A 21,163-nucleotide genomic window follows, 5' to 3' on the forward strand; every position below is an offset into this window, starting at 1 on the left:
CCACACTTTTCTGATAAGTTTTCCATATACTACCACCACTCAGCTCCTCCCAATTTCGAACCTCTGTGCAAAGACATCTGGAGGCACGCAATTACAAGTACAGTAGCACCATCTTCATCTGACTTAAACACTCGTGAACAGCAAGCACTCAGCAGATGAACTATCGCTCTCACCACTCACATGTGCCTGCTACAGCCCAGCTGCATGGGGCAGGCTGCTTTGCATCTGCCTTCTGTACCCCAGCTGAACATCATCCTTGCTAGCAGACATATTTGTAGAGAATATCTTCCCAATGTTTAAAGCTACAGGTATAATGCCCTTCTCTTCTGCAGTCTTTAATAGCTCTGCATTTTTTAGTTGTTCTGAGTTCTGATGTACTTATTTACAACCCAAAATAATACAAGCATTGTGCAGTTAAAAGTAAACTGCTTTAATCACTTTGGGCAAGTAACAAGCAAAAATTCCACACAATGTATTTCTTTCTGTTTCAGGGCCTAACACTCAGCACAGTTAAAACGTTAAAGCCAAGTATGAACCCTCTGAAAACATTGTTCTTAAAGGATTATATTATGTATTTGTATTTATCAACTTTGAAGAATGAAACATTAATAAGAGGTTATTTCCTGTCTACCCAGGACATCTCACATTGTAGAAAAATTTAATTCATCTTTGTTCAAGACATCCCTCTCCCTTTCAGCTATCCCCAGAACTCCTCAGGAGGAAAATAACACTTCAGTTCTGTCTTTTTAACGTGCCTGATTTACATAACTCTAATGATATTTAAGTGCCTTTGGCTGCACTTTCCTTTCCTTTCTCTGTTTCTTTACTCCCAAACTCTCAAGGCAGATGAAGTAACAGTTGGCAGCATCTTGCTCATTACAGTGTTGCCTGTGCTGTTCCCTAGTCACACGACTGTGGTTGCAGCTGGCTGAGTGGCTCTTCAGTCCTTGTATGAATTCCAGTTTTCCTTTGAGAAGCTACTTCTAAGTGTCCTCCCCAAAGCGGGGAAAAGAGCTCCTCCTTGGAGTCGTGCCGTTTCTCCAGGAGGAATGGCTGGAGGAAAGCAGAGAGGTGCAACAGATCAGGCCAATTCTGGTTCAAGCCCGACTTCTTAGATGAGCAGGGACAGTTTCTATGAGCCTTTCATCTGCACCACCCAGACCCAGTGTGAGAAGACATAGACATCACTCTGCCCATCAAGTCCAAGAGAGAGACAAAGACAGCAAACCCTGATTAAAGAAATAACAGATCTGAAGGGATGCAGAGCAGGACAGATTTGGATTTGGGGACTGAATTTGTTATAGAATAGGGACTATGTGTGGGTTTTGCAGACAGGATGAAAGGGATCTCAGTAAATACACATGATCTTCAGCTATGCTAATCTTTCTCACTTCCTAAAGGCAAAGCATGGGGTGGCCACCCCAAATCATGTCTTTTAGGGCATTTCAATGTTCCCAGTCATCAACTGGCATTTGGCCTTCCTCGCTACTCAGCTTTGTTCTCTGTTCCTGTTTGGCATGCTAGCTCTTTCAATTTTCTTTTCCCTCTGTACACAAAGGAACTTGAAGTATGGGAAACAGAAGTAACTGTTTTTCTTCACTGCTTCCCTGATAGTCCACGTGGTAAGTGAAAAAGGAGAAACAGGAGTGTTCTCTGTCACTCCCAAAGTTGTGCCAGCAATCACACATCTGCTTCACAATTTCTGCTTTCTGTCTTTCCAAAAAGGACTTGGAGTCCTTACTACGCACACAGGCAGAAGACCTGAATAACACCCCCTGCCTTACAGAGAGCCCCAGTGATGGGCTCCAAACAAACTACCACTACCAATTTTCAAACTGTTTAAAGTGCCATGCAAAACACCCACAAAAGTGCCTAAAACCAATGTTAATCCATGCTGTCCCCTTTTCCTTTTGGCTGTGACAGCCACATGCCACCTTCTGCACTGATGCCTGGCACAGCATTCGAGCTTCTGCCGTCACCACGATAAAGCACAATTCTTCTTCCATGACTGAAATCCAAGCAAACTGCATCCAGGAATGCTAGTGCTACTGAGCTTTTTCTTCACAGAGAAAGATGTAAGAAGTGCAAGCTTGCAGCAGTCCTTATTCAGGGTTTTCTCAAACACGACAGTATCATTAAAACAGCAAAGCCTTCAGAAACAGTTACGTTCACGTGATGAACCTCTATCGCCAGTTACACTGTATGCACCATCCACTGCTCCTACTAACTTTTTTTTTTTTTTGAACCTGGATTTACCAAGAAACATTCAGCATTTTTCCAAAAGCACACAATGTGTTCTGGGTTAAACCAAAAATAAAAACTATGGGTCACAATATCACCTCATAAAAATTTGTGAGGACTGGACTACTTTATGTGATTACATTTAACAAATAAAATCATTTGAAAGGAGCATCCATCTCTCTCAGAAGTTTAACTGGAACAAGACCCTGCTATGCATTCACTATATTACCGTTTTGGCTATTGTAAATTTACTGTTTGGTTTAGAATAGGTCGCTGTGGATACACTGGGCGTTTTTCTTTTTTCCCTTTTCAAAGAAAGAAATCTGACATCAATGTATTAATAAAGGCAGAATAATCATGTAATCAACTCCGTATTATGAAGTGACCTTGAAATCATGACAAAGGCTCAGCCACAACCATCGGAGTCATACAGCGTGCTAGAGGAGGGAGTGTTCCTTGGCACACATAAAACAGCTTCCAAAGGATGCATCTACATAGTCCAACTTGATTATGGGGACTGTTACACCTCACCAGAATGGCATGATCTGCTGATTCTCTCTTGCAGTAGTGAAAAGATGCAACACTGGTTTCACAACATTTATAGTGCTCTATGTTCCTAGGCCAAGTATGAATCAGCAACGAAGCCCTGCGATGTGGAAAACAGTGTCAAAACAGGACTTTGGTTTGGTCTGGTTTTTTTGTGTGTGTTTTTTTTTTGTTTTGTTTTGTTTTTTAACAACTGTGATACTCTTAACAGACAGCAACTGCATGCACACCCTTGGTTATCACTGGAACACTCACACTGTAATATTCACAGCTCAATTTAAAATAGAAGCATTTTCTTCATTCCTGTCTCAAAAAAGTATCATTTTTTTGTAACAACAGATGTCAAGATGTTGCCTGGGTACACACTATGCCAGTGCCTGTGGTAAATATGTGAGCAATTTCAGTACCCAGAAACAGAGCTTCCAATAGTTCCCTGAATATAAATATCAAACATTCCCCCACCTCAGCCTTCCCCACACCTTCCGAGAATTAATATGTCAGCTTCACTCCTTTCAAGCAATACTAAAGCCTCCAGCATCCTATTTGTCCTTCAGAACTATCTCACAGCTTCCTCAATGCAGCGTGCTGCTAACACCGTATTGTCTGACCCCACACTGATCTTGTTTTTTATCATGGCTAACTTAGCTCAGAGAAAATGGTTTCTGGCCTAAGAGAACATTTAAGCACTTATGGATCATAACAGTAGAAAAATAGAGAAAGAGGCTGTACCTCTGTTGACCAGAGAGTTCTGCCCCAAATGTAATTTTACCTCCTCGAGATGAAAGAGAAATACTCTGAAATTATACAAACTGAGTAGTATATGGCTTCCAGTACATTCTTATTACTTTTCCAGAAAAAAAAAATCGAGTTGTTATTCCAGGAACTGGCCAAACTCATCACATTCTACTACCATACCCCTGTATTTTCATTTGAAGAGTTGTTTCTTCTTTATTTCCAATCTCTGTTTTTTAAACGACTGCTGTGGAACATAGCAGAAATGGATGTCCGTCCATAAGGATGGGGAGTGAAGTGAGTTTAGTGAGAAAATCTTTTAAATCCCCGTGGGATGAATGTTAGCATAGAATTGGAAGACAAAGATATTTTAATAACTTCTGTTTTGTAATTAGGGAGAAGGAAATTTCTTTTCCTTTATTTCATTCTCAGAGCAGCACTGTAGTAATCATCTTCCCCTGTTTCTTTTTTTCCTGGAACTGCAGCATCATACAAGCCCAGCAGGACAAACTGTTCTTGTGAAAAACTGTTTTTTCCTCTGATCTCTGACAATCTAAAATGGACGGATTAAATGTTGATCCTCTGATTTTCCTTTTCCCTTGTCTCCATGCATACATTTTGCTCTTGCTAGCTTGCTGACCAGTCTTCAAATATATTGCCTGAATGGCTCCATTCCATTAGGAAACTGACATCTCTTGCTTTGCAGTGTTATTAATATCAGTCCTTGAAAGCATTTAACCAATGACAATCTAACATTAGCTCACAATGGGATTTAAAGACATTATGGTTCATTAATTTATGGTTTAATGCTGGCTTCTTCCAATCTGTTGTCCTTTCTCATTACAAATGGCAAAACAACAAGCTATGAAGTCTACAGAGTCCTGCACAAAATGCTTGCATAAGTGCTTCATTTATTTACCAGTATGATTTATATATACAAATTCTGCCTGTTTTGCAAGTCAGTTGCCACAGAATAACTGCTGGACTTCTAATAGATACTATTTTTACTTCACTTTTCCTTGTCTTGCCTTTTCTCTTTCTGCACAGGCAATTTACGTATTATATTTTCCTCTCCCATCATTTCTCAATAAAATATGAGAAACATAACTGAATCAATCAAACTCAACTGAATAAATGCAATAATATTATTTAAACCTTTTGAAAGAAGACCTTCCTGAGCAGAAGGACGGGTTAGTAGTTACAACTGATTTAAGAAATGCAGGCAGAATGATGTTCAATTCTGTCATAACCCTAGCTCTTTGCAAAATTAGATCAATGTAATTGGGTTTTCATTGTTCAAAGAAAATAGAAGGAACAAAAAATATGTCAAAATGTCCTGTTTGGAAATTGGAATAAAATATTTCACGTCTTCATTTTCTGTTCTGACCTTTCCAGTATTGCCTCCTGGTAAGCAGGAAAGTGGCTGTGCTGAACAGGTCCAGGGAACCTTGGTAGACACTGTGCTTAACAGTGTGCCCTGGCAGCAAAGAAAGCCAACAGCACCCCTGGGCTGTACTAACAGCAGTGCAGATGGTGGATCAAAGGAAGCGATTATCTGCCTCTGTTATGCACGTCAGAGCACAACTACAGTGCTGATTCCAGCTGTAGTTCCACAGAATGGGAAAAATAACATGTTCAGCAAAGGGCTACCAAGATTGTTGGGGAATGCAGCACTTGTCCTGTGAGGAGAGGGTGAGCGAGCTGGGCTTGTTCAGCTGGAGAAGAGGAGAGACTGACCTTCAGGAGACCTACTAACAGCCTGCCTGCACCTACACGAACTTACAGGAAAGACAACCAGACTCTTCACAGCACTGCATGGTGCAATGGGCGTAAACTGGGACAAGAGATTCAGACTGGATATAAGGAGAAACCTTTTTCCAGGAGGGCAGGCAGGCAGCAGAACAAGCTGCCCAGAGAGGCTGTGCTGTCTCCATCCTTTGTGGTTTTCAAGACTCAGCAACCCCATAACTGACCCTGCTCTGACCAGGAGGTTGGTCTAGAGGCCTCCTCTGCTGCCTTGCGTTCTGAATTGTCCTACAATATTACAAACAAAAGTGAATTCTCTTCCCAAATTCTGTTACATGCACTACACTGGTAAAACTCTGGAAAAACAGGACCTGGCACTAGGAATGAATTTCTCTGATAGATCAGTAAGATATTAGTATTCCAAGGTCAGAAAAAGGATGGATCTATCCTTGTCTCCAAAGTGTCCTTTTTTCTCTTGATATCTTCAGTAAGTTTTGTGTACAATTGCTGTATTTGAGCTTTGGGGACCAAAACACTCTACTTTTCCAACTTTGCAGTGTTTGAATTCTGGGATTAGTATTTTTTGTATTATAAAAGGTAACAGGCAATGCCAGAGATTATTGTACAGCCTGAGTTTAACCCCATGCTGGCTAAGATATTAGAATGTTAATTAAGTATTAGCAATGACAGCCATAGGCTCACAGACAGAACAAACCCCCTGCATTAAGATGCTTACTTAAACATAGCCAAGACTTTTTAACTTTAACATAAAACAAACAAAAAACTCCTCCATGGTTACTTATAAATACATTTTAAATATATTTTGTATTTAAATAGGCCACTGAATTGGTATGATGTGAATCAGTCCTGCCAAAATTAAGATCCCATTTTGATTGGAGGAATGAGTGTATTCAGCAAAATTTAGAGGTGAAAAAACAAACCAGTGGTAATGTGGTTACACATTAGTGCAACTCTGTACCATTCATAAAGTGCTAATTCTGCTTAAACCTTACTTAAGTTGCTCTACCGGATATCAATAAAATGCACTGCCTAATGGAAATGCTTTTTTCTAATAAAGTGAAGCAAAATATATTTGTGGACAACTTGGGGCAATCTCTTAGGACTGCCAGTACCTTAGCAAGAATGGTCTCTAATACAGGTTTCATTGCCTTTACTACTATTTTTTTTGCATTTATTATCTCCCGTTCTGATTGAAATACACTTGTAATGAATAATTTATAGCATTACATATTTACTCTCCCAGAAAATGCAAATCATAACTGTGTCTATATCAATAATAAAATGGGTAATCAGATACACTAAAAAAAGATATATAGCAAATGCTTACAGAGATTCACCAAAATTACCAGCTATCCATTCTTTCATCACCATCTTGTACTGCTCATCACAGACCACTCTAATCCTTGAAAAGCCACTGAGCTACTCAGAGCCGTCACTGTGGATTCTGTGACCAAGCCAATCTCCTTTAAAGTCTATGAACATAGCAAAGAGAGACCTTTATTTATTTTTTTTAGAAAGGCCTGCCCGTACAGAGAAGCCTGAGAATAGACTACGACTAAGGCACTAAGAAACAGGCTATCTTCTCTTCCCCTTAAACAGCTATACAGCACTTGTTTTTTTTCCTTTGTGATGACTGAAGGCTAGTTTCTATGAAAAATATATGATCACAGAAGACCAAGAACAAAAACCAGTATTTTTAATATTTTTAATATTTAATATTTAATATTTTAATATTTAATATTAATATTTAGTATTAATAAAAATACTGGTTTTAAAATAAAAACCAAACTGTGTTTGCTAGCATACATAAGATGCCTAAAGGCAGGCAGGCATGAAGAACCCAGTCATGCAAAAGCATGGTCAGGTCTGCAGTGATCAACCATTCCTAGGCTTCCCAACAAATGGGTAAAACAACCAATATACACTGTAGTCTACAATAACAATAGCGCATATTACCATACAGAAATTCATTATCTATCTCAGCTCAGACAACAGAAGTCTAAAATGTTCTGGGGAAGTTCTGGGTCATGATTTTTTTTTTCTTTTTAAAGGTAGAAGTATCGGTTTTGACTTGAAAATAATTAATAATAAAATTAAGTGCACATAAAACTTCAACAAAGAAGAAAAAAATTATCATTCAGTTTCATCTTTTTAAAATGTCACAGGAATTAATACCTTGCATTTTTCTAGCACCTCCTATTCACAAAGTACTTAGCGCTGGTGAAGATAAATACATTAAATCTTGTATTTTATTTGTGGGTTAAATATCTTACAAGTACAAATTCTAAAGAAAACTCATGGGTTGTTAATGCTTATCTAAGGTGTCTGCAGCAAAGTAAGGAACAGCACTCACAGATTCTGATTCCCCATCCTGAGCTCTTCTTTCCAGGTCATTCTGACTGAAATTCAGTTTCGGTGCAATATGGAAAATGTTCAATGCAGACATTCTCTGCTTTACAGAAAGAAGGAGAAATAATTAAATGGACAATGAGTTGTTCCACTAGAAAAATCAACAGATCTAGCCATCTGCCTCCATCCTCCCAACCGCTATAAGAGGAAGCAGCAAGTTCTATGACCTTTCTGCTGGCTTCCCACAATGAGAAGTTCAGATTACCCCTGCTTTCAAGTGCAGTGAATTACTGAACATATACTTCCCAACCCCTCATACTTTACTGGAATGAATGAATAAATGAGAAAAATTGAGTCAGTCATTTATGATTTCATTTAAGTGACACTGGAGAATTAAAAGTCAGAAAAAAAATCAGAGGAGAAAGTAAACAGTAATAAAGGGAGTATGAAGAGGACAGAAGAGTTTGACTTTCTTTTCATCTGTGATCCTTACACAAGCAGCATGACTTAAATGCTCTTAGATCATTTTTTGTTAACGAATTTACATGCAAGATGCAACAGAGTTAAAGGTGATAATTAATTTCCAACCTTAAGATCATGCTAATAGCGACTTTCTGTCCACACAGTAGTCCTTGATTTCTTACTCCCCTCTGGGACGGATCATTAGGTTTGAAATGCCCAATGCCACTTTCAGAACTCTTATACTTTTGAACCCATTTTTACAAGAGGAAATGTTAACAGTCTGCCACCAAAGACAACTGGGTGCCAAAGTAAAACCCAGAACTGCATGGTCAGGTGCAGATGAAAATCTTGAAGCAGCTGCCTTAAGGAGTACACAAAAAAACACTCATTTTTAAAGCAATGCTTACTGATTTTTGTGCTGTACCTACACATCTGGGGAGGGGAATAATGTGATCATAAAGTCCATTTATGCTCATGAAAATTTTTCTTTAAAGCAAACTACATGAACTGCTAAAGAGATACCGCATTTATACAAGAAATAAAGCAAGAAAAATCTGCAAGCTCCTCTGCTACACAGAAAAAGAAAAGTTCACACAAAGCAGGTGAAGAAGAAGAGAGGAAATAAAAAAGAAGATGGGGAAAGGAAAGGGACTGTCTGAAAAGGCATTAAAAAAGAAAAAGAAAAAGAAAACATAGTAATAGTTTGAAAAAAGAACCTCAAGGAAGAGGAAAAGTAACTTCTGGAATTAACCTTACCCATGGGTAATTTGTCTTAGAGGAAGCTGGTGTGAAGCAGCTCAGTTAGGAATCTCAATGAACAGATGGGAGCTACTCTGGTTTTCAGGAGTAAGGGTGAATAGAAGTAGGTAGAATCATTCAGATACCCTTCTCGTAAAATTCAGATACTTTCTGAAGAGGAAATCTGAACTCTCCATTCTTTTTCTAACCAGTTTAATTCCTTAAACAACTCATTGTGGAATAATGAGAGACTCAATAAAGAGTCTGAATGTCCCCCAAGAGGCTTGTAGGAACTCATCTAGTTTTACCTCCAATTCCTAATTCTCTCAATTTCTTAAAGTTTGGGAAACATACTCAGGCCATTCTTTCCTCAAATAGAGCAGCTGAAACAATATTTTCCTCGTTTCAGCAGATCTGGGCAGACTACAGAGACTTGCTAAATAATGGTTCTGTTAAGGCTGCATTTCAGATTAAAGTAATTTCAATTGTACATTTAAAGACTTTAATGAATGGATTTAAAATGTGTTCAAATATGTAAGTATAATTTAAACAGTAAATTCCAACCTACAAAAACTGTATTGAAACTTGGAGACATTTAGCAGGAAAATAAATGACTTGTTTAAAGTTCCAAAGATAATTCCTTAAATTAAACCTTTTCCTCTCAGTTTTCATTTCATTGCGCCTCTTTCATTTCAGATGACAATCTTATTCCACATGTGCATGTGCCCTGTTCTGCTCTCTACCTCCACAAGATAGCCGCATTCAAAGTCTCTCTTCCTACCTGTAAGGTGTTCAGTGACCATGCTAGATGTTGCCATGTTCCAGGACAAATCCAGGGCCAAGAGTCCACAAGAACAGCTCACTACCAACTGGAAAGTTCATCTGTACAGAAGTCAGAGGACTGCAACCAACTGCCAAAGAATAAAAGACATCACAGAATTACCATTTTCTGCTCCAGCTGCTAGGTGCAGATCTGTAACCTTCCATCTCTCAGGAAACATGTTACAGAGTGTGCATTTAAAAAAACAACCCAGTTTTCCTTCTAAATGCCCTATGAGAATAGGAACAAATTGCATGCATGATTTCTCTCCCCTGACCCCTAAAGGATTAGAGAGAAGCATCTGTGCCTGACGATCCTGTTATCTAGTTTATTGTGAAGGGATATTAGTTTTGACTGGATTATTATCATTGTGTCTAGAGCAGAACAGGCTACCATCCCTGTGAATTTTAGCTCTGGTCAAGGAAACACAAATGAAATGATTAGCCATGGTTCCAGGAAGTTACTGTACTGCAAAAAATAAAGTCTCAATGGAGTTAAACTGGTGTGTAAGTCTCACACTAACTCGTCATATAGGGGTCATTTTTACCCTCAAACAAGTTTCATTCATCTGATTAAGGGTGTATCTGGTTTTAGCCACGCTTCAGATGCATTTTAGTTTTGGTCAGTTACTTAATAACATTGAGGATTTTTCTCAGTTAAGGGACCTATTCATAAAAAAATCTGATATATAACAAAGATCGAGTGAATTTGTCTTTATAGAAGGCAAATCCTTAAATTTGACCTTTAATCAGAGGATATAAAGATGTCTTACCAGGGCAGCTGAGAATTATTATCCACAGACAACATTTGGAGAAGCTAAGGTGCAGAGTCTGTAATGATTTTTTTCTTATCATGTTTCAAGTCACTGGAAAAGCAGAAACTAAGCAGCAGTATCCTGAAATTCAAGAGTTTTATATCAGATATAGTAATATACTGCTTCTTTGTTCTCTGTGTGGTCTGCACTTTGGAGCAGAATAAGGACTAATGTCTATAATCACCTTGATGTGGTCTAACAGGTTACTGTGACTCAACTGAACCACACTGTGTGCATTTACATTTATTCTGCTCTCACCATGAGCGAAATCTGATTCAGTTTAAGGTTCCTTCATTGCTGACTAAATAAAATTAAATTTGCTTTTTGTTTGCCACAGGCTAAGCACGAACTCATAAACAAATCAGGCACTATGCAGTAACTTGCTAAATCACAGCAATTTGGTCACTAGGATAAACTCTCATTTTGATGAGGAAAATCATGATAATCTCACTTTGTTCAAGACCTAAAGACCTTCCCTGGTAGAAGTCTATACTTGTACACTGATACCATTATTCATGTTGACTGATCACTGATTATGTTGACTGATCACTGATGGATCGCTATTTTGATCACTGATGTGTAGCCTTTCAAATATATATATAATAGGCACACATAATATACATATCTACAATGTTTAATATGTTCATCAACACATCATTGGAATTGGAGTTCTCAGATTTTTTATGCCCCTGTATCTTGCAGCTTTGTAACTCAGGTAGCTATTCCTGCAGAAGCTAAATATCAAGGCTGGGGGCAACAACAAAAGGATCTGAATCTTCAGAAAATTTATATAGCAGACAGATTTTTGCTCTTTCCTCCCTGTCCTGTGCGTCCACTCAATTTTCCCTTCTGGAATTCTATTTATTTGTTTATTAACTAAAGGATATCGAGAGAGTAATGTACTATGTTCTAACTGGATAATCTTCACCTTCAGTAAAAAATGCCTACTACCCATAGTTTCAAACTGTAGAAGAGTGTCTACAGACAAGCCATAGAAATCCTGTTTCTTGAGCTCTAGACAGGACAAGGAACAAGTTTTATAGCACATAACTGCTGGGGCTCCACAAGATAGACGGAATAGGATGCAGGCCTCTGTTCTCATCTTTATGACAGGGTGAGTGGATTATTTCAGTTAGATGACGCATTCCACGAGCAAACACAAACACAGAACAGATGTCAAAAGAAAACACATTTCTTTTCATGCAGAAACAGCAGATGGAAACCTGCATTACAAAGCCTGCAAGGTAGGGCATTCATTTAATATCGGCTCATACTTCCTGATCATGCTTATGCTTACTTTGTATCACCTCATCTGGTGTTTTTCTTACATTTTCTGGCTTGGAACCAGAAAGAGTATTTTGATGTGATAATCTTCTAGAGACAAACCCCCCACCAAATAGTTTCCCATCACTTTAATTAATGGACACCACACTGTCTGGGTTCCCAACAGTCACAGTTTCTATTTATTGGGAAACCTTTAACTCTCAGTGAGGAGGATCATTATCTGATACTCTACAAGTGAAGTGTCTGATGAGAAGAGCATGATTAATCAGAAAGTATTCTGAACAGCTAGACTTTTGGTGACAGGCCCATAATCAAAGAGGCATTAAGAATGTGCATGAAAGCAATTTTGTGATTAACACATACATGATTCTGGCCACTGCTGCATGGAAAACAAAGTGCTGAGAAGGACAAGCAGACAAAAAGTGAACAAAATCTCTTCTTTCCACAATTTTGCAAATGAGATCTGAACTGAGTAGGAATAAAACTGCAGTCACCTACTCTCTTCAGCCTACAAGAACTAGCTACACAAGCTAGTAAATAACAAACTTTGTTTTCCCATATCCAATACTGACACTCCTTGCTCATTCCCTGATGGCCTACAATGTGTCACGTAGTAAGATTTCAAGAGAAGTTTTATGTTTAGCTGCAAGAAAAGCTAGGCTAGGCATAGCAAACCAGCATTTATTAGAGTCAGCCTGCCAAAACGGGTCTGCCAAGATCTTCTCACCAAATGACAAAAAAGACACGTCACTGTGGTAACTTCATGATTTTTCTGTTACCTGTTTTCTTTACTCATTTTTGTCAATTAATTAAGATGGCAGCTTGTCTTGCTGTCTTCTAGGCTGCCTAACAGAGAATCATGATCAAGTATTGATTCTATTAATTTGTCAGGGACACCTAAAAGATTTCCAGAAGGTAAATATTCCTGGTATCCTCACTTCAAAGGCTTCTTTTATAACAAAGAAACACAGTAAAGGATCAAAACCTGAAAGATTTGACTTATTTTAGATCATTGGTCTCCTGTGTTCTTTATCATCCCTAAAACTCTTGCTACAATATTGCAACAAGAGAAGTATGCATTTATTTGATCACTAACCTTATCAAAATATCTGAAGGTACAAAGGAGTTATTGCAAAGCTATGCTAAAGTATGAATTTTTACACTTCCACAGTAAATAGAATATGGTTTCATCCTTTTTAAGCTACCTTAGGATGTAAGAACATGCGAACAAGTAGCTTGCTGTGAAGTAATAAGTGTCCTTAAAGTTTCCATCTTAACTAACATCACACTAACATTTTGTGTGCCACAGTCTGAGAAGGGGACATTTGGAAATACCTATTACAGATGCTTCCACTCTTGAATTAATAGATCTATGCCTACAGGCAAAAGTACCTTGAAAATTATTTGAGACAGACTCTCCACTGCTGTAATCCTTGCACAGCCCTTCACACTAGCATAGAGTGGGTATGAAATACAGCAGCATTTTTCAGCCACTTTGTCCTCATTTTGCACAGATGTAAATGACTGCAAAGGTGCAGAGCAATGGAGAATCTGGCACTTTACAAATATTAATTAGCAAAGAATTACACTGCCCCTTTGTGGTGCTAAACATTATCATTCCCATTTTATAAATGGTGCTGCAGTCACTGAACAAGGTTAATTTAGTAGTGCACAATGGCATAAGACAATGACTGAGCCAGGAATGGAATAAAGGCATCTCAGAGCTACTTGGTAGTACTGTGAGCCATACAGTTCCACTTCTGTGCATTTGCATTTTTTGGTTTGCCTGTCTTACTGTGTCTGTTCCCCAAAACAGCTTAAATGACATCATATTGCTGTCTCTTTACCTGGGGAAAATATGTGAGATTCCCTGTAGCAAAAAGCTGTCAGTGTCACAGCACAGCACAATCAGCCAGGGATGGTTTCCCCTGGGACAAGAGGCATGACAGCCAACAAGCAAAACTAGCAGCTCTAAGGGGCTTTTTGTTGACAGAAGGTTAGTTTTAAAATAAGTATTATCATGTTAATTGTGATATTTCCATTGACTCTCCAACTTTAAAAGTCATTAGAACACAGCCTCCACAATCTAATGACTAAGATGCATTATAAATAGCAGGTATCTCAAAAGATTCAGAGGGTTGATGGAGCACACAAAAACCTTGATATTTTGATGAATCTTGGATTTTTGCAACTGGCAATACAAATCAAGATCTCCTGCATGCTAGGCAGAAATACTGGTTTTGTTTTGTGCTGTGAGGTACAATTTTGCTAATGCCTTCCTGGAGTAAGTGTCAGGACTGTCCAGCATTTCACATTTCAAGCACTCCCAGTTAATATCCATTTGAAGAGTGCTTGGTCCTGTATTGAATTGATCTGTATGTCTCTCTGAGCTGATGACAGACACTGATGTTTTGACTTAGACAAACACATTGTCAATTGCTTTGCACCTTTTATAGTTAGTGCTCCTGGACAAACAAGATTCAACTTTTATAAAATAAAAATGGTTATGTTTTAAATATATGCAAAGAGAGTACAAATTACTATATAATGTGTGTTTTTATTCTCTGTATCAGTCAGCAGCATTATGCCCCCTGTATTACAGAAGATGGTATGCGAGTGCCAGTGACTAATGTTTTAAGGGCAATATTGTCCTGTGGAAAAATACATCAGCACATTCACAGCGCTGTAATACACAGAAAGACTTTGGGCTGTCACCTTTTCAAATGCAACAGACTCTATTGTACAAACACTACTGGTTTCAGGATTACAAAACCTGACAGCTTTTCCTCGACCACTAATGGGCACAAAGACTCTAGTATAATTATTATCAAATTATTTATTTGATACAGGCCCTTTTTCTTTAATAAAGATATTAAAACAACAACAAGAAAACACTGGCTGCAGATCCACTTAATGTGAAAAAAAAAGACAGTCCTTGCCTTCTCCGAGAAGCAGAAACAAGCAGATGGTGACCTCAGTATTAATGGCTCATAGCAGGCAAAATTCCCATTGGCACAGAGGGGTCTGTGACATTGTGAAGAGCACAGAGCATCTCATAAACCCAGTGCTGAGCACCACAACAGCGTCCTTCCTACCATGCTTATGGGAAATTCAGCAGCCCAGTGATCTAGATGTTCATGTTTTCCACTCCAAGATCCCATTCCTCTGTCTCTTTCTTGTTTCAGTTTCTGAATGTGGGTATGTCTCCTTTTCTACACACAAACACACACTCAGAGCCTCAACAAATGCTTAGCAGCAAGAACAATCTAGGGCTACGGCTGAACAGATCTAATTTATATCAGTATTTGACCCAAAAGCAAACTGAGTACTGTGGATTCTACACTTCAGTCTAATACTATGTTGAAGCTGAGAAACACAGCAAACAATGAGAATCAAATGCTACAAAACTTTAGCGGCAAGACCAGTTGTTCTCTGGATACCCAGTACCCTGAGCTGGTGGAAGGGGATGGGGAACAGGATGTGGCCCTCACTATCCACGAGGAAATGGTTGGCGACCTGCTACAGCACTTGGATGTACGCAAGTCGATGGGGCCGGATGGGATCCACCTGAGGGTACTGAGAGAACTGGCAGAGGAGCTGGCCAAGCCGCTTTCCATAATTTATCGGCAGTCCTGGCTATCAGGAGAGGTCCCAGTCGACTGGCGGCTAGCAAATGTGACGCCCATCTACAAGAAGGGCCGGAGGGTAGACCCGGGGAACTATAGGCCTGTTAGTTTGACATCAGTGCCAGGGAAGCTCATGGAGCAGATTATCTTGAGTGTCATCACGCGGCATTTACAGGGCAACCAGGCGATCAGGCCCAGTCAGCATGGGTTTATGAAGGGCAGGTCCTGCTTGACAAACCCGATCTCCTTCTATGACAAAGTGACACGCTTAGTGGATGAGGGAAAGGCTGTGGATGTGATCTACCTTGACTTCAGTAAGGCTTTTGACACCGTTTCCCACAACATTCTCCTCAAGAAACTGGCTGCTCATGGCTTGAACTGGCGTATGCTTTGTTGGGTTAAAAACTGACTGGATGGCCAGGCCCAAAGAGTTGTGGTGAATGGAGCCAAATCCAGTTGGAGGCCGGTCACTAGTGGAGTCCCCCAGGGCTCAGTACTGGGGCCAGTCCTCTTCAATATCTTTATCGATGACCTGGATGAGGGGATTGAGTGCACCCTCAGTAAGTTTGCAGATGACACCAAGTTAGGTGCGTGTGTCGATCTGCTCGAGGGAAGGAAGGCTCTGCAGGAGGATCTGGATAGGCTGGACCGATGGGCTGAGGTCAACTGTATGAAGTTCAACAAGGCCAAGCGCCGGGTCCTGCAGCTGGGGCGCAACAACCCCGAGCAGCACTACAGGCTGGGAGATGAGTGGTTGGAAAGCTGCCTGGCCGAGAAGGACCTGGGAGTACTGGTTGATAGGCAGCTGAATATGAGCCAGCAGTGTGCTCAGGTGGCCAAGAAGGCCAACAGCATCCTGGCTTGTATAAGAAGCAGCGTGGCCAGCAGGTCTAGGGAGGTGATTGTCCCCCTGTACTCGGCTCTGGTGAGGCCGCACCTCGAGTACTGTGTTCAGTTTTGGGCCCCTCGCTACAAGAAGGACATGGAGGTGCTCGAGAGAGTCCAGAGAAGGGCGACGAAGCTGGTGAGGGGTCTGGAGAACAAGTCTTACGAGGAGCGGCTGAGGGAGCTGGGATTGTTCAGCCTGGAGAAGAGGAGGCTCAGGGGCGACCTCATCGCTCTCTACAGGTACCTTAAAGGAGGCTGTAGAGAGGTGGGGGTTGGTCTATTCTCCCACGTGCCTGGTGACAGGACGAGGGGGAATGGGCTAAAGTTGTGCCAGGGGAGGTTTAGGTTGGATATTAGGAAGAACTTCTTTACTGAAAGGGTTGTTAGGCATTGGAATGGACTGCCCAGGGAAGTGGTTGAGTCACCATCCCTGGAGGTCTTTAAAAGACGTTTAGATGTAGTCCTTAGTGATATGGTTTAGTGGAGGTCTTGTTAGTGTTAGGACAGAGGTTGGACTAGATGATCTTGGAGGTCTCTTCCAACCTAGACGATTCTGTGATTCTGTGATTCTGTGAAAACCAATACATTTAACTGTAAGCAATGCACTTTTGGAAATGCAGCATTGCTTCCCAAAAATGAACTCCCTTGACTGTAATTGCTGTTAATAGAAGCAGCCACCTCTCAACAGAATATATATTTTTAATGTTGAATGAGTTGTGACAGGACCTCCTTAACTGCCTACTGACATGTCAAGGAAAGGACTAATAATGATCTCCTCCCCCTTCATTCTTAAGCTTTCCATTACAAATACAAAATATTCAAACATTATGAGCATCTTCTCCTGCCTCCCCTAAATGTCATAACATCAGTGTTACTAATACAGTGTAAACATGGTTTTGTGCTTCTGAATTTGGGGCTGGTGTTGGACAACTAGTATGAATAAACTCAGTGAGAAACCAAAAAGTAAGGAAAGGGAATTTTATTTCAGTCAAAACTCATTTCACTGACTCACAGTCATTCTCTCATAGATTTATCTCATTCTTTTAAGCTCATTCTTTCATATTCACAAGCACCAAGTAGTCTGGCCATGACGAACAAGGACAGCAGTTGTCATGTCTTTATAACATCTTCCAGGTCCTTCTTGGATTGGAGATCATGGTCATAATGTTTGGATGTGCCTTTTATATCCTTGGCTTATAGCTTGTCAACCTTAAGACTGACAATGACTGTGAAATACTCTCTTAATTTTGGCCCACCTCTCTGAATCAATAAACAACAGTGATGATTTACTCACTGCCTTTTGTTTCTTTATTATGGGGGTTTATAGTTTTAATTTTTTATCTTCCTGCCATATTTTCTTTAGATGAGAAAAGCCCAGTAAATACATGCTTATAGGTGAGGAAGAAACTTTTCTGAAAGGTCCTATGAAGGGAGTTTTGCAGAGAACAGCAAACACTAACTGGCTCACCACACAATGAGCCCAGAAGCTCAGGAATAGTACATGAATTGAAAGCAGCCAGGGCATGAAGGATTCTCCTGCTAATTTTTTTTATTTGTTAGTAGTTAGAAATGGCAGTCTTTATGCTGATGCAGTTCCCAAGCACTAGGGCCAGATGCACTGAACACTTGTAGTTCTGAGACCACCTGCCAGCAAAGGAATAGAACTATTGTTTGCTGAACAAGGCAAGGGCACCTGCTGATAAGATGCACCGCTGCATAACAAGCAACCACCCACACATTGCCTACAGCCCTAAATAATGTTATGATCTAAAAAACTACAATGAGTTTTTCATGCAGATTGTCTCACTTGTGTGCAATTGTGCACGTCTGTGAATGAAACCAGTGTGAGTGTGAAAACTCAGAGCTGAGCAACAAGAACTGGAACAAGCTGGGGAAAAATTCACTATAGTCCTAAGTGACAAGATAAATACTTCTCTAGTCCTATATATGGCTGAGAAACCTACCCTTAAGACACTAGACCCCATTTCCTTTCACGATCTACACATCCTGGCAAATTTTGTGAAGCAGAGGAAGGGCCCTGCTGCCCACAATCATGCAAACTCAACTTTTGTTCCTTAGGTCTCTTCCTATTTGCACCGTAAAGAAAAGAACTGCATGTTTCAAAAAAGCTGAGTCATCACACGCTTTACAGAGTTAAGCACATAAGTAGAAGAGTAGCTAAGAAAAATATAGATGCCAGAAAAGAAAAAATGTGCATTTTCTGTAGGGGCTAATGAAATAAGATGCAATGTTGGTATAGAAGGAAGCACTTACCTGCTAAACATTTCACTTTCAGGAAAATTACTGTCAGTTATACCATCATGTCAAAACCACCAGCAAGCCACACCAACGATCAGCTGAGGGTGTCCGTTACAGACAGGAACTATGAAGATAAATATTCAGAAAAGCTTGGTTGGAGCTTTGACCTGAATCTGCCTTGACCTTTTTCTACAGCAAGATAATCTAAGAGACAAAACACTTAAACTGAAGGAGGGACAGGTTTTATAAATACTTGTAAAATACAAGTAACCCAGTTTTCAAAGTGTAAAAAAAAAACTCAAAGTGAATACATCAGACAAATAGAAAATAAAACAGTTTCATAAACAACTCTCCCCTCCGCCCATTGTGTCCCTAGAGACAGATTCTTGCTGGTAGGCATAGCTTTGGATAACTAAGTAACTTTCTGAACTGCACTGAACTTTGCCAGTCTCCTCTGATCCCAAGGAAGTTCATTCTGTTATCTCAGAGACCTGCTGTCTCTCCCAGGTCTACACTGGGACTCTCCTCCTGCCACACCTTACAGCCCTGGAACCAGCTCCCTGAAACAGGCCCTGTAGCTCCCCAAAGATACACCCACCCCCCTGCTGTCATTTCCAAGGGCTCTCCTTTTATGATTACTTCTTGAAGGGATACAGCATGCAACTGAGAACACTCACCCAAAACAAATACCATCTGTCACATCTGGGAATTTTAATTTGTGTATGCATTGACCTGAGACAAGCTCTGTAGGCAAGAACTGAACTAGATGCAGTAATAAATTTGCTCCCCCTAAGCCAGTTCCTTCAGATCTCCTAGTAAATACAAGAAGAAAACAGTTTCCGCAGACCTAATATTCTACAATAGGGTGAGTTATTTTTGGAGCAAGCAAGTCATATAGGCTTTGATGGAAGTAATGGGGCCTGGACGTCCCCATCCATCCCCTTACAAAGGCAAAGTTACACCACAGTTACTCTAGAAATATTATCATGTTCCACATTGATGATATGATGGAGAATATACTATGTTGATCATATAACAGGCAAACATGTATTGGTGCATTGAGAATGTCCCTGTGACATGGTCTGACAGACAAATGGTCTTGTCACATAGCCAAATCTGCACCCATCACCTGAACTGCAGTTGTAGGGTGGCTGTCATGTCACCTATTTTGTGTTGTGTGATGGGGATGGGATGGGGATGGGAGAAGGATAGACAGCAGGACAGAAGGGTAGACTGAGGAACTGGAGGAAGCCTGGGAGGAAACCTGTCATGAGTTCTGCTCCCAAATACAATGGAAGATACCATTGTTTTGGAGGAGTTGGGATGAGGATGCCAGTTCTATTTTTTTGGAAGTTGTAGATGAGGGTATACCTAAATAGTCCTTAAATTAGAAGCCTAAACCTTAGGCACACTCTACTCCAGCCTCTGGGCAACAATGAGCGACTTGACCAGGTTGGCCTAAAATTAAAATCTGTATCTATGGTTGCATGAGTTTGAATCTCTTTCCAGATGGAATCTCCCCTTTTTTCTAGGGAACCATACCCTGATTTCACACAACAGAACTGAATTACAAAGGGATAGCAACTTCTGTTATCGGTCACGTTACTGGCATCTGAAATGTCTTCAGCAAACAATCCAATCAAAGCTTTAGCAATCGGTCAAAACTTTTTCAACAACTGTGGGCATCTGGATTTTCTTTCACTCTTAAAAAAAAAAGGAAAGAAAAAGAACAAAAAAAGAAAGAAAAAAGAAAGAAAAAGTAGCAGTAGTAAAATAAAAAGGTGGCTGACAGGACTCACGCAGGAAATTCCATGGAGAGGATTCACAATAGAACCCCAATGGACAGTAGAAAAGCAAGGCCATTCAAAAATGCCAGCAAACTAATAGCTCCAGCAAATGATCTGCAAGTCTCGAATATGAGGAAATTGATGATGGTGTCAACTTTCTGTTCTAAAATAAAGGTATGGGAATATGCCAGTAATGCAGATGCAAAGGCGAACTGCATCTTGAATTGAGAAGGGAGACTAGCCTGTATTTCCTCTACTGAGACAGATGCCTAGGACAGTACTTTTTTCCAGCTATTTTTTTTTTCTTTTTCAGTAAAATTATTTGCGTAGTAGGACACAGGTATGACTCTCCTCAGATACAGAATATTCAATAAAACGTCATAGTAACATCTGTAAGTCAGAAGAAATGAGGGCCAGAACTCTAGTCAGCTGATTAAATATTTCGTATTTGCCATTCTCAGCACTTTAAACTGCCACAACATACTCTGAGAAGTCTCTTTAACTACTCAATAGAGCGGTTTCATCGCCTATCACTCCCCAAATATTTCTACTTAAAAGTGTGCTCACCTCTATCACCTGATAATCACCACATCAGTTAGATAAGGCCCGGGTAGCTAATGCCATTCCTCTTACAGTAACAACCCTATCAACACTCAGACGTAGTAGACAGATTTTAGCTGCTAGTTTGTCAAAACATTTCCACGACCAGCTACAAGTGATGAGCTTTTAGGTGGGAAAAGTTGGGAGAAAAGTCACCTAAAATTCAGGTGCTGCATCAAACAAACTTTTAACATGACAGCCATAGGATGATACTGAGCCAGCCTGCAGCTTGCATCACAAATGATGATAG

General features: G+C 40.0%; 1 long non-coding RNA gene across 1 annotated transcript in view; it reads right to left on the minus strand.

The window, feature by feature from the left end:
- Positions 1-21,163, minus strand: part of LOC121070404 — a 68,040-nt gene that overhangs the window by 37,569 nt on the left and 9,308 nt on the right. The window contains exons 4-7 of the long non-coding RNA XR_005820053.1: positions 10,428-10,550; positions 9,617-9,746; positions 7,640-7,738; positions 2,766-2,887 (exon numbers count right to left, since the gene is read on the minus strand). This is a non-coding gene — a long non-coding RNA (uncharacterized LOC121070404). The remainder of the gene's footprint in view (positions 1-2,765; positions 2,888-7,639; positions 7,739-9,616; positions 9,747-10,427; positions 10,551-21,163) is intronic.

The sequence above is a fragment of the Cygnus olor genome, chromosome 5 (assembly GCF_009769625.2).
Source record: "Cygnus olor isolate bCygOlo1 chromosome 5, bCygOlo1.pri.v2, whole genome shotgun sequence".
Lineage (NCBI taxonomy): Eukaryota > Metazoa > Chordata > Aves > Anseriformes > Anatidae > Cygnus > Cygnus olor.